Below are 13,336 nucleotides of genomic sequence, written 5' to 3' on the forward strand. Positions count from 1 at the left end.
TGTCGACGAGTTCCTCAAAATGTTGAAATAGAATATCTGTGTGACCCATGTAGCTCCTAGATACACACCCAAAAGAAAAGGAAACACAGTCACACAGAAACTTGTATGTCTACGTCCGCGGCAGCGTGAGTCACAGTAGGCACAAGGGGCAACAATCCAAGTGTCCATCAGCAGAGGACTGAATGAACGCGACGTGGCCCGTCCACACACTGGAGCGGCGCTCAGCCTTAAAGCAGCGAGGCGCTGACACTCACTACGACGTGGGTGGACCCTGAACACATGACATTCAGCGAGAAGCGGGGCACTGGAGGCCACACAGCGTGTGACCCCATTCACATGAAACGTCCAGGCACGTCCACACAGGCAGGAAGTGGGTTCGTGAGCGTCAGGGACTGGGGAGGGGGAAATGGAAGCTGACTGCTAATGGGCACGGGGCTTCTTTCTGGGGTGATGAAAACGTTCTGGAATTTAAATCTGTGATGATGGCACAATGCTGAATGTACTAGAACCCCCCGAATCTGTGTGCTTTCAAAGGGTGAATTTTCTGGAATGTGAATTACACCCCCATTTTAAAAAGTGCTCTCCATTGGGAGAGAAAAAACGAGCAGCACAGGAGCCAGTGAAGGTTTCTCAACGGTCCGAAGGAGGCCTCACAACAGGTCCTCCCGGAAGTGGCCGCACCGCCTCTCCACCCCAGCCTCCTGCAAGCTCACAGTCCCGGGGAGAGAGGAGGCGAAGGCGGGGCGCGGCAGCCTGGCCACGCGCCTCGGCCCCCCAGCAAGGCCCTCTGGTTTGCAGGAGCAACGCCAGGCTTTGTGAACCCTGGTGAACGGGCGACGCCTGAGTGGGAGCCAGCTGGCCGCGTGCCCACTTCTAAACGAGGAGGACAGGGGTGGGGTCCGGCGGTCCATGTGGATGGCCCTGTCCCCACTTTCGGACATGCCTGCCACGTGTAAAAGCCGAAGACTCTGCCTTCTGGGAGCCCCAGGTCTGGTGAGAAGACAAGCAAGCAGTCCTTCTCGGGCCACTGCCGGCTTCCAAGGCGACACCGGCCTCGCCCCTCCCCGCTGCCCCTAGTCTCAGGCAGCGAGGGTGTCTCACTCGGCCCGCCCGTCTAAACCAGACACGGAGACGTCCCCTGGCCGAGGCGGGGTGCTGAGATGCAAAGGCATAGGGTAGCTACGCCCAGGGAGGGCTTTCCTTCCCAAATCAAACACAAACGTGCGGAGAGAAAGCCTCGGCACCTCTCTTCCTGCTTATCCGTGTGATGTGACGCTTCGCAGGGCACCGTCAACCACAGAAAGGCCGTGGAGGAAGCCAGGAGAGTCCCAGGAGGCAGCCACTGCCCTGAGGCCCTTAGCTGCTTCCCAGTCCTGTCAAGGGAAGGACGCCCTGTAGTGAGCCACTGTAATGCCCGTAAACATGGCCAGTGTCCCTCCTCCCTGCCCAAACTGCCCCATGACTGCCCTTAATGAGGCATTTGTCACAGGGCGTGTCTCTCCACCAGACTGGGAAGCCCTTGGAGGCAGGGGCTCTGGGGACCCCTGTCCTGTACCCCCCAGGTGCTGGCACATGGGAGGCACTCCATATTTGCCAAAAAAATGAAATCAGAGGATGGAGAAGAGAAGAGCCTGAGCCCACAGCAGGGGCGGGGAAGGGGTCAGAAGGCCCTGGACGCTGTGACAGGCTAGGAGAATTGAATGGCTGTGAGTCGGTCAAGTCAAGAAGTGTCAGGGGGACAGGGAGAAGTGCGTTCCCATGGGAGCCCCGAGGGCCCGCGTGGCAGCAGCTGGGGATGGGCCAGAGAGCGGTGGCAGCAGCGACTCAGAGAGAAAGGCCGTGGGCCCTGGGAGGGCGAACTGCGTCCTGGGCAGAGGGACTTAGGCTCAGAAGAGCAAAGCCAGACCCATGTCCTCCGCCTGCAAGACGCGGCGACTGCTGTGGGGTCTGAAACTGGCACGTAAAGGAGAGGGAGGACCAAGCGCCGGGGCTGCCTTTCCGGGGGTAACCACGCAGGAGGCGACAGGCGAAAGGCACGCGTGGAGAAGGGATGACGGCGTCACTGTTCGGTGACTCCTCAAAGCCATCGAGGCGCTGCCCATCAACAGCTGCCTACTTCACAAACACACACCACCAGATGGGACCCCCTGCCACCTTCCCAGGCAGATCTCACCTCCAGATTCAAGTTCAAGTTGACAGGGAATACACAAACCAGAAGACTGTGCTAAATTAATACCACAGGGACAGAAGCAGCAAAAAGCCAGATGGTACCAAACTCTACAGGACAAATGACCCAGTTTCTTCAACAAATGGCAAAGAGGGAGACTCTATAGATGAAAAGGGATTTAAGAGACAAACCCATGAATCACAATGTGTGGATCTTACCTAGACCCTGATTCGAACAGAAAAAAAAAAAGAAAGAAACCCTGGGTATTAAGTAATTATTAATTTATAGGTGTGCTACCACTTTTATTATAATAGTATTACTATTAAAAAGCAATGCTTATCTTTGAGAGAACATTCTGGAATATCAACACCTGAAATGTTGGTGTCTGGGGCTTGCTCCAAATGACACAGGCTGGGGAGAGCTGGGCCGGGGCCAGGCCGGATGTGGCGGCGTGCGGGAACGCTGGACCTAGCTGGTGGCTCGAGCGGGCTCCTCCCACCCCCGTGTCTCCTCTGCAGCTGCTGCGGCCTTTCCCCGCGACCTTCTGAGTGGACACAGCAAGCAGCAAAGCTGCACATCTGGAGGAGCTCCGCTCAGGGGACGTGGCGGCGGGGAGGCAACCGGAGCCCAGGGGCACCAGCAGGAGGTTGGCAGGCAGCTGGAGCGGGGTGGGAGGCTGGGGCTCGTCGCTCACCAGCTCACCGGCCTCGGTCCCTGGCTTGCCCTCTGGAGCCTTGGTTTCGTCACCTGTAACACTGGGAGCATCCGATGAGATGACGCAGCCATGGCGCTTGGCTCGGTGCCATTAACAAATGAAAGCTACTGCTTTTTCCAGAAAGATCTGGGCCAGAGGAGGGTGCCTGGGAGATGCGGCCGACAGAGGGGAACAGGGACACTGGAAGGGCACTCCGCAGCTCTGCCAGACGCAGGGGCGCCCCGGGGCTCAGGAGGACTTCCTCTCCTCCCCACCCTCCCCGGCTGACCCCAGGCTGACCCCAGGCTGATGCTCTGGCCGCACGGCAGTCTGGCCACCTCTCCCTGGCTCCTCGGCCAGCCCCTCCTCTTTGTCTCCCTGGACCACTCATCACCTCCTAACCTTCCGGCTGCTCCCACGAGAGCCCCCTCTTAATCCACGGAGTTTAAAATGGCTCCCGGCTCACTCTCAACCCACTCCTTCAAAACCTGCCCATGGCCTTCCTGAGCCTTGAGCAAAATGCAAAGCACCACCACAGCTAGAGTGGCCGGGCCAGCTCGGGCCACTGCCCCCATGTCCTGCGGCCATCTTCCACTCCCTGCCCCCGGCTCTCCCCTGGGCTGGCACTCGCCCCGCAGTGGCCTTCTCGGACCACTGTCTCCAGTCACAGTGTGCAGTTCGCTCTCACAAGTAGAACTCACTCATCAAGGTCCAGAGGATGATGCCTGTTTTCTGTCCACCAACCCCACTGGACTGTGAGCATCAAGAACAAAGGGACCCTTTTCTGTCCCTGATGGGCCTGGCACTGACCAAGCACCTGTGTCTGTTCAATGTGCCCACATCCTCCTTTACCCGACAAAAACGTAATGGGTGCCTGTCATGTGCTCACAGCAGTGACCGAGACAGAGGAGGGATCTCTAACCTCATGAATACTTGGGGTCTGTAGGTAAAGCGGTCACGGAGGCAGCAATACTGAGCTGACCATACTATGTAACGTCACACTTGTGAAGCCAGGCACTTTGCCAAGCACTTAATATGTACGAATGCTTCAAAGCCCAAAACACAGGTGCCCTTACTGTCCCCATTTCACAGATGAAGAAACAAACAGAGGCAGCAACCTGCTTGGTGCCACATGGCTGGCTGGTCGGTGGGGAGCCGAGATTCACTCAGGCAGGTGTTCTCCAGGACCCCTGGGGAGGTTTTCAGGCCCACGAAGCCCAGCAGGGCAGGGCAAGAGTTCTGCCCGACTCCCGGAGGTCAGGCGGAGGCCTCCCGGGGGACTGGCGTGTGCCCTGCACTGGTGCGTGCGTCAGAGCACACAGAATGGCTGACTGGAGCGTCCTCTGGACGAGACCTTAGGCCTGAGAAGCTTGGGAACCTCCAGGCAGGCAACAGACCGCTCCCTGCCCAGCCCGGGGGGAACCAGCCTAGAGAAAGGGGACACACAGCTAGCACCGCGGTGCTGAGAGCCAGCAGCACCCTCGCCGAGGTATGCTGCACCAGCCCTCCCAACAGTGACATCCCCAGGCGGTCCAGCCAGACCCCTACATACGCACTGCTCTCAGCAAAGGCAGCTGGGCCGGCCTCGAGCGTTCTCAGACCAGGTCATGGGTGGCCACCCACTCCCCGGGCCACTGGCCATGGGCCAGAGGCTCCTCCAGCCTCAGCAAAGTAATATGCGGAGGAACTGGCTAGACGGGCCAGCGTCGAAGCCAGCAGCGTGGGCTCCCACCCATGGTGCACACAGTGCACACGGTGCACAGGGAGGCCAAGCTGCGGGAGTCCGAGTGGGCCACCGGCCCTGGCATGGGGCACACCCAGGCACACGGGGCTAGCCGATTGAGCCAGGAGCCCGCAACGCTGTCCCTCCACCACCTGAGGACGCCCCTCCCCTGGGCCATCTCCAGCGCAGCTGGTAGGCCTGGCCCCAGAGGACCCCCAGGTTGACTGCCCCACCCTGGGTACAAATGTTAAGAGTCACCAACCCTCAGACTCCCGGCAGTCCGCAGGAGGACACCTGGCTCCTCAGGACCAGGCTGTCACCTTGCCACCTCTGCCCGGCCCACGCTCACCTGGAGCCTGACTCTCCCCTATGAGAGGCCCTGGGGTTCACTCGCAGATTCCAGGCTTAAAAAAGGTCAAACTTGAATCTGCTCACAGCCCTACATCTAACCACGACGTCCCTACGGGACAAATGACATGACTCCTTAAAATGCTTTGCAAGGAAAGAAAAAATGAGAAAGGGAGAGAAGCTGGAGAGAGAAAAAAAGAGTTAAAGAAGCACAAGAGACACAGCAATAACGATGCTCTGACCTTATTTGAATCTTGATTTAAATAAACATTTTATGTGTGTATGTATATATACATACATATATACATAACAATTAGGGAAATTGACATTATTATTGTTTTTAGTTTTTTTTAGGCAAGGCAACCCTTGGTTGACCTCACAGATTACATGGACCTTGTTGGCTTACAATCCTTTATTTTTTAAAAACTTTTTATGCTTACAGCACCTGGTTTTCCTAGGTGGTCTCCCATCCACGCACTAACCAGGCCCGACCCTGCTTAGCTTCCGAGATCAGACGGGATCGGGCACGTTCAGGGTGGCATGGCCATAGACTCAAAACTGACATTTAGATATTTAATATTAAAGGATTATTAATTTATTAATTTCTAGTTATGATGATGTTGTGGTTAGTGTTTTTTTTTTTAAGAGACCTTTTATGGACACAGACCGAAATATTTACAGAGTGAAAGCTAGGGTATCTAAGACCTGGTTCAAAATAACCCTGGGGGCAGAGATGAAAGCGACATTTTGCCAAGGCGCTGCTGAAGCCGGGCGGTACGGGGTGGGGCGATGGTTTGCTCTGCTATTCCCCCTACTTCTGTGTGTACTTCCAAGTTTTGTACACTAAATAAGTTTAAATACATATGCGTGGCTCCATCCGCAGCCTTGCTGGAGGTGCTGCATCTGAGTGCCTACCAACCACCTACTGTGAGCAGGCTCTATCCTGGAACCGGAGTGAAAGAGCAGACAGGGCAAGCCCCCAAGGCGCCGGGAGGAGCCCAATAGAACCCTCCGCCCCCCGGGTCCCCTGGATCCTCCGTGGCCACCAGGCAAATGCCCTGCTCTCGTGTTCAAGCAGCTGCTGGCCACCAGCGGCACGGAGGCAGCCCTCCCCGGGCCAGGCGCTGTGCTACAGGCCTACCTAGCACCTTAGCTCATCCTCACAAATAATCCGAGATGTCTTCTCATTCTCACGACGTGTCAGCAGAGGAAACCGAGGTTTCACGGCATTTATTTATTTGCCAAAGCCACAGGGAACCAGTAAGAGCCAGACCTGAGGGTCTGAGCATGGAGGCCTCTGGCATCTTCCTGTGCATGCAGTGCTAACCCGCCCAGCCCGGCAGCTGCCCAGCCCACGGAGTGCCCAGCCCACGGAGAACCAGAGAACCGGAACCAGACTGCTCCAGGGTGGCAAGAATTAACTGCCAACCGCCTGGTAGGGAGAGCAAAGGAAGTGACACGGGAAAAACGTCCCGAAGCAAACACCACCGAATCTGAAATCCCACTTTCGGGATCCGATGCTACCGACGGAGCTTGAGAACCAATGTCTGAGGGTCACTGAGGCCGCTGCAGCGGTGAGGGGCCCGGAGATGGGACAGGAGAGCCCTCAGCAGGGGCGCTGGGGCATCACAGCTGGTCTAGGGCGCGCTAGGCGGACGTCGCAGAGAATGAGGTAGGGGTGTGTGCGCTGGCACGTCGGTCCACGGCTATTTAGTTTTAAAATGTGCGTGCACACACACATGTGCCACAGAACAAATGTTTCTGGAAGGACTTCAGCAACTAACGGTTCGAGTAGTTACTTCAAGGACGTAAGCTGGAGAGGGCTTCGAGTCGTTGCAACTGAAATATACCACCTCTGTAGTTATAAGCAGAAGAAAAGCTTTTAGAAAGCGTAAGGAGGACAGTGCAATGTGGGCTAAAAACTGTTGGTTTGGGGTCTGAGACCTGGATGCCAAAGCAGCTCTGCTAGCGCCTCTCTGTGTGACTCGCCACCTCTCTGAGTCTCGGCGAGAGGAGGAAATAAACCCCCAGGGCTCTGGGTGACAAGGAGGGAGAAAAGACTGTGACTCTGGCTGGCAGGGCCCTCAGGAAGGCCAGGTGGGGCCCCTCGCAGGCGCGCTCAGGGCCCGCCAGGTGCAGCGATGGCGAGAGGCGGCCCACTGAGACGCGCATCAGGAAGGCGCTGTCTCTGGAGGTCAGGGGCACAAGAACACGTGCTTTCTGCGCCTTCGAATTCCGACAAGATGGAACACGTGCGCGGAGGGCAGCCTCGGGGCGCAGCGACCGAGGGGCAGGCTCTAGAGCTAAGCGCGCTCTGCACTTACTGCGTCGCCTCGAGCAGGGCATGTCACCTGTTTGTGCCTCAGCTTCCTCACCTGTGAAATGGAATAACGGACCCCACCCACGTAAGAGCGCTCAAAAACGCTGGTCACCTCCACCACGGGCATGGAAGGAGCGCCGCAGCCTGCGGGCAGCGGAAGGCGGTGAAAACTGGGGGCGACCGGAACGGACCCCGTGGCTTCCAGAGCACATACACTTCACTGCTGCATCAGTGGAAAACACAGGGACCGTGCCGCGTGACAGACACTCAGTTATTCACCTCTTGAGAGATCCAAAAGATTGGGAGGGGATGGGAAAGAGATGGGAAGGAAAGAGTCCCATTTTTCTACTCTGCACGCTTCCACATCATTTGAATTTATGACAACCTGAATATATCCATGCACTGACAAGCAATCAGAAACTGAAACGAGAAGGCAGAAAGGAACACGCTACATTTTAAAGACCTTGCCGTTGAAACAGACGAACGCTTTTCAGCTTAAAGTAAGCTTCCGGTACCTGGAGCCCTAACTTAATGAGTAGTTCCCAATAAAACACCAGAAAGAGTGAGAAAGCCTGCAACAGCAATTTGACAAAGAAACCTGGACCAAAACAGACAAAAAGGAGGAAAGGATGTGGTGTCCCTAGGATGAGCCCATGAAAGCTTGGAGCTGAGGGGACCTGCGAATGGTCAGTCTCCACCTGAACCTCACTGGCCCCCACGTCTAAGAGAGACCACCACTCCCACCCCCCACGGTGGCTGTAAAACAAAGACACAAGAGCCAGGGATGCGAAACACGGGAAGGGAAGGCCTGTCCAACCCTGGCCGAGGGTGAACGACCTGCAGCCCCGACCCCACAGACAGCGTGGGGCTGAGCTGTGCAGATGAGCACCCCACAGTACTCCCTGCCTCACCCCTACTCAGCTGCACCCCTCCTTCACTTTGGGGGCTAACGGTGCAAATGCCTGAGTTACTGGGAAACCGTCAGTGAGGAGAGGTCCTCAGGCAAGCTGACGCAGGCCAGTGCCTCCGCCCCTTTGTGTGCAGGCACGAGAGGGGGTGGCCGCCTCCCCTGGTCCTGAGGTGACGGTGATCAGCCGTGGCTCTTCCCTGCACGGTCACGCTTTCGAGGTGCTTTCTGCGTGGCCTGGACACTGACTGCCCTCGAGGAAGCACAGATGCTTCCAGGCCCCACACTGAGGAGCAGAAAGATGCTCCAGGGAGAGACGCTCCGAGGAGTAGAAAGAAACCGAGCCACACAGCCCTCCACATTCACACGGCTTGTCACAACGCGGCAGCCCTCTGACCTTTCCCTGGATCTCGTTGCACAATGTCCCTTCTGTTCAGGCTCCTCGGCCATCCGCCAGTGAGGGCCGGTCCCCGCAGCCACTGTCCACCAGGGCAGCTGGCTCCATGGAGGGCTGCCCACCTCCTGAGCTCTGGGAAGCCCCAAGGAGTCTGCAGGACGGATGGCTCTTCCACCCGCCCACCTGAGGGAAAGCAAGGGAACTAGACGATGGCTACCCCAGAAGGGGAGTACTGAACAGGGGGCCCGGTTCCCCGCTTAATTGCCCAAGACCAACTCTCGCTGAGTCTCAATTTAAAGTGAGGGCAGGTGGGAAAAGCCCGCCTGAGCCCAGCACGAGTGGCTGTCTGCAGCCCAGAGTCACTTCCACGCTAAAGGGTGGGGAGGGGCAGGGGATCCGGTGGCCCTGGGACCTCGACAGCATGTCACAGGACCTGCCACACTGCCCACGCAAACTGTCTCCCCCCACCGAACACAAGTCAGCCAGCTTGTGTCCAAGATGCCTCTGAGGGCTTAAGGCTCGGAAACCACCGCTGTTTTAAAAAACACTTTCTGGGAGAGGGAAAAAAAAAAAAAAAAAAACCCACTAACCTCCTAATAAAATGTACCGAAATGCCCTTTCTGGGACTTCAGGTAGCAGCCTCTGAGTAAGGGCTCCCTGCCCAATAACAGCTTATTGTGGGGGGCGGGGGGAGGGCAGGGGGCTGCCTGATGTTAGCGGCAAATAACCAAGCTCAACTTCTTCATATTTTGCCTTTTCTGAAAGTTGGGCTGTCTCTTAAAGTTAGCGCACACACTTGACGTTTCTTTTCCTCCGCCCAAAAAGTATGTTGTTGACGGTACACCTCAAAACGAAGGGAGGCACAGACCAGACGAAACGGGGTCAGCTGCAGGGGATTTTTTGTGCGCTAAACAGTAGAGCTTTGGCCCTGATACCGACACGTGCCCAGACCAGCGTCTGCACCGACACACGTCCACAGGGCCAAGGCGGGCGTGAGAAATGACAGAGCGGGTTTCTTTGCATTCCCGTCCCCTGCTCCAGCTGCCTGTCTCCTCTCTTCCCCGTGTCGCCGACCACAAGCCGGGGGAGCTCAGAGTTAAGGGGCAGGCGACTCTAATGTGAAGAATAAAAAAATCAGATCAGCTCCCGCACACCTGCTCCCACCCAAGACCAAGCCCTCCAGGTCCGCCTGGGAGCCCCCCACCCCGGCGCACCGACCCTGTTTCTTATGCTTTAACGGACCCCAGAACTCACACAAGTATTTCCTGTTTGGCAGCCACTGACTTCCTTCTTGAAAAGGCTTCATAAAGTGACTGTGCTACCACAAAACAATCTGAGACACACACAGACGGTGCCTGGCAGGGATTCCGAAGCCGTGGCCATCGACGGCACGCCCGAAGAGGCAGACGCGCTCGGAGGGAGCAGAGGGCTCGTCCCTTCGTGGAGGGTCTGATGGCACAGCCCCTCGCCACACGCAGGCCAAGAGGTCTTTTTATAAAGCAAGTGTGACCAGCTCACACCTCCCCCGCCCAAGCTTAACTCCCCGATGGTTCCCCAGTGTGCTGGGGATGAGTGGCCTTGCCGACCTCGCTTGCCCTCCCCCAGACTCCCTTCTGCAACCCGAAGTCCCCGACTCTGTGGGAAGGGGGTCTCCCCATCCTCTCTGCCTGGCTGACCCTTCCTCACCCACAAGTCCCTGAGCAAACCTCGCTTTCTAAGGGAAGCCGTGCCCGACACCCTGCCCCCGCCCCTCCTGCTGCCCCTGTGACACACACACAGCGCCCGCTGCCGCCTCAGCCCACTGATGAGTTCTGCCCGCGCAGCCACATTCGTTACTGTTTGATTTCTATCTGTCGCCCCTCCACGAGACAGGAGATTGTGTCCACTTTGATCCCCAGTGTGTCCTAGAATCTGCTGCCTGAATCAATCAATGAAACTGAAGCAAAGGAAAGAAGAAAAGCGATTCCTCCTCCTCATGGTAAATAAATTTTTCTAAAAAACCCTCAACTGCAAAGAATCAGTGACGGCGGCATCCTCCTACAGGGTACCACCCTCCTACTGGCGATCTCTCCCTGCCGCTAAATAGCGGTTTTGGCATGAGGCGCCGGTGGGTGGCAGAAACTCGTGGGCCTGGGGTCCGGCACAGGGTCTTCAGCTATAACATCGGAAGCACCATCCAGAAAAGAAAAAAGCAATGATGAACTGGACTATCAAAATTCAAAATTTGGCCGCTCTCGCCTTGCTGGCTGCTGCCCCGGTGTGCAGGGCCCGGCTGCCTCCACGTCTGGCCTGCTCAAGCTCTCGGTGCAGGATCTCGATGACCTGCCCTCGGATGACAGCAGCTGCTACAGCCTCCCGGGCCAGCCCTGCAACAAGGTCACCCCCAGGACCTACATGGGAAACCAATCTGTGGCTCAGGACATCCCCAAGCTGCAGAAAGTGGGCATCACCCACGTCCTGAATGCTGCTCTGGGCAGGTCTTTCATGTGCGTCAACATCAACGCCAGCTTCTACGAGGGCTCTGGCATCACGTGCCTGGGCCTCAAGGCCAACAGCACGTAGGAGTTCAACTTTAGCGTCTACACTGAAAGGGCTGCAGACTTCATCAACCAGGCCTCGGCTCAAAAGCACAGCCGTGAGCTTGTCCGCAGCTGCGAAGGTGACAGCCGCTCCCCAACTCTAGTTATCTTGGACCTCGTGATGGGTCAGAAGGTGGATGTCAAGTCTGCCCTGACATCGTAAGGCAGAGCCGTGAGATCGGCCCCAGTGATGGTTTCCTGGCCCAACTCTGCCAGCTCAGTGACAGCTAGTCAAGGACGGGAAAGTCTAAGTCCAGGGCACCCCCACTGCTTCTTCCCTACAGGCTGGACAGGGGAGGCCTGGCTGAGGTGTCCCAACCCGCTTGTTAAGGAAACACAGTGCACCCTGCTCCCAGCATCAACAGGCACTTGCCCACGAATCTGTCCCAACTCCCCCTGAGGAGCATATAAAGAAGCTTGCTAAGGAGAAAAAAAAAAATCAAAGGTTTTGCTGGGCAAAAGATACTGTTGAGAAAATGAAAAACAAGCCACTTGGAAAATTATTTGCAAATCATATACTGCACAAAGCACTTGCATCCAAAGTGTATAAAGAACTATTTAAATTTGATAGTAAGAAAATACCTACCCCAATGAAAAAAGACAACATTCTGAAAAGACACTTCACCAAAGAAAATATATGAACAGCAAAAAAAAAAAACAAAAAAAAAAACACATGAAAAGATGCCCAATGTCATCAGCCATCAGGGAAATGCAAAAATCGAAACCTAATGATACCACTTCATATCCACCAGGACAGTTACAATCAAAAGGAAAAAATCTTGGTGAGGATGTAGAGAAACTGGAAGCCTTGCACGCAGCTGTGGGAATGTAAACTAGTGCAGCTGCTGTGGAAGATGGTCCGGAGGTTGCTGAAGAGTCTATCACAGGACTGCCGAGACCCAGCGGTTCTACTCCCAGGTCCACGCCCAGGAGAAGTGCGCGCGCACACGCATGCACACACACACTGCATACAAAATAGCTCATCGGTGGAAACAACCCACACAAACGCCCATCAACTGAAGAATGAACATAAAAAAGTGGTCCATCTATAGAAAGAAATAGAATTCAGCCATAAAAAAGAGTGAATGGACCTTAAAACATTACACTTAATAAAGGAAGCCAGTCACAAAAGGCCACATAGCGTGTGATTCCATCTATGTGAAACGTCTGGAACAGGCGCATCCACGGAGACAGAAAGTGGATGAGTGGTTGCCGGGGGGCTGGGGAGCGGGGGGGTTGGGGAGTGACTGCTCAATCTGGAACAGGCGCATCCACAGAGACAGAAAGTGGATGAGTGGTTGCCGGGGGGGCTGGGAAGCGGGGGGGTTGGGGAGTGACTGCTCATGGGAACAGTTTCTCTTTTTAGGATAATGAGAATGTTCTAGAATTAGTGATGGCTGCGCCAACTCTGAATATACTAAAAACCAATGACATGTACACTTTAAGTGAATGAATTATATGGTATATAAATTGTACATGAATAAAACTATTTTTTGTAAAGTAAGCTGCCACCACACATCCATTAGGAAGGCAAAAAGAAAACCATCGACCTCATTGAGCGCCGGCAGGAACACAGAGCAGCAAGAGCCCTCACCGGCCACTGCAGACGGCTGTCGGGCAGCTTCTTACAACGTTAAACATACCTGTCCCAGACCCAGCAATCCCACTCCTGGATATTTACCGAGCGAACTGAGAACTCTCGTTCACAGGGAAAAGCTGTATGCGAACACTCGTCATCAGCAAACTGGGAGCGCTCAGGTGCGCCCCCAGCGGCGGGAAAGGGTAAAGGCACAGCAGCTCGTGCAGGCAGTCCCCAGGAAAGGCCTGTTCACTCACGCCAACAGCGTGGGTGCATCCTGCTAAGTGAAAGACACCAGACACAAAGGGCTGGATGCTGTGCGCGTCTACTTCTATGACACTCTGGAAAAGGCAAAAATGACAAGACGGGAAACAGCTGAGTGGTTTCGGGGGACTGAGGGTGGCGGGAGGGGCTGCCTTCAAAGGGACTGGGCCTGGGGGATGAAACTGTCCCGTGCGGTTCTGTCGTGCGGCAGGCATGACTATGCAGAGCAAGACCCAGAGCGAGTTTCACTGAATACAACTAAAATAACAGCAACCAGGCGGGCAGGGAGACAGGGCACCCGAGGCAGGTGCGGGCCGTGGCTGACAAATCCAACTGCATGCAAATGCGGGACACGGCC

At 55.8% G+C, this 13,336-nt stretch overlaps 1 protein-coding gene and 2 pseudogenes across 2 annotated transcripts in view; 1 reads left to right on the forward strand and 2 right to left on the reverse strand.

Moving 5' to 3' along the window:
* The window catches only part of MLLT1 (MLLT1, super elongation complex subunit), a 56,402-nt gene that overhangs the window by 21,908 nt on the left and 21,158 nt on the right, over positions 1 to 13,336 (reverse strand). The window lies entirely within an intron of this gene.
* LOC102885212 lies at positions 4,596 to 11,722 on the forward strand (annotated as a pseudogene).
* LOC112475959 lies at positions 5,366 to 5,484 on the reverse strand (annotated as a pseudogene).

The sequence above is a fragment of the Pteropus alecto genome, unplaced genomic scaffold (genome assembly GCF_000325575.1).
Source record: "Pteropus alecto unplaced genomic scaffold, ASM32557v1 scaffold30, whole genome shotgun sequence".
NCBI lineage: Eukaryota > Metazoa > Chordata > Mammalia > Chiroptera > Pteropodidae > Pteropus > Pteropus alecto.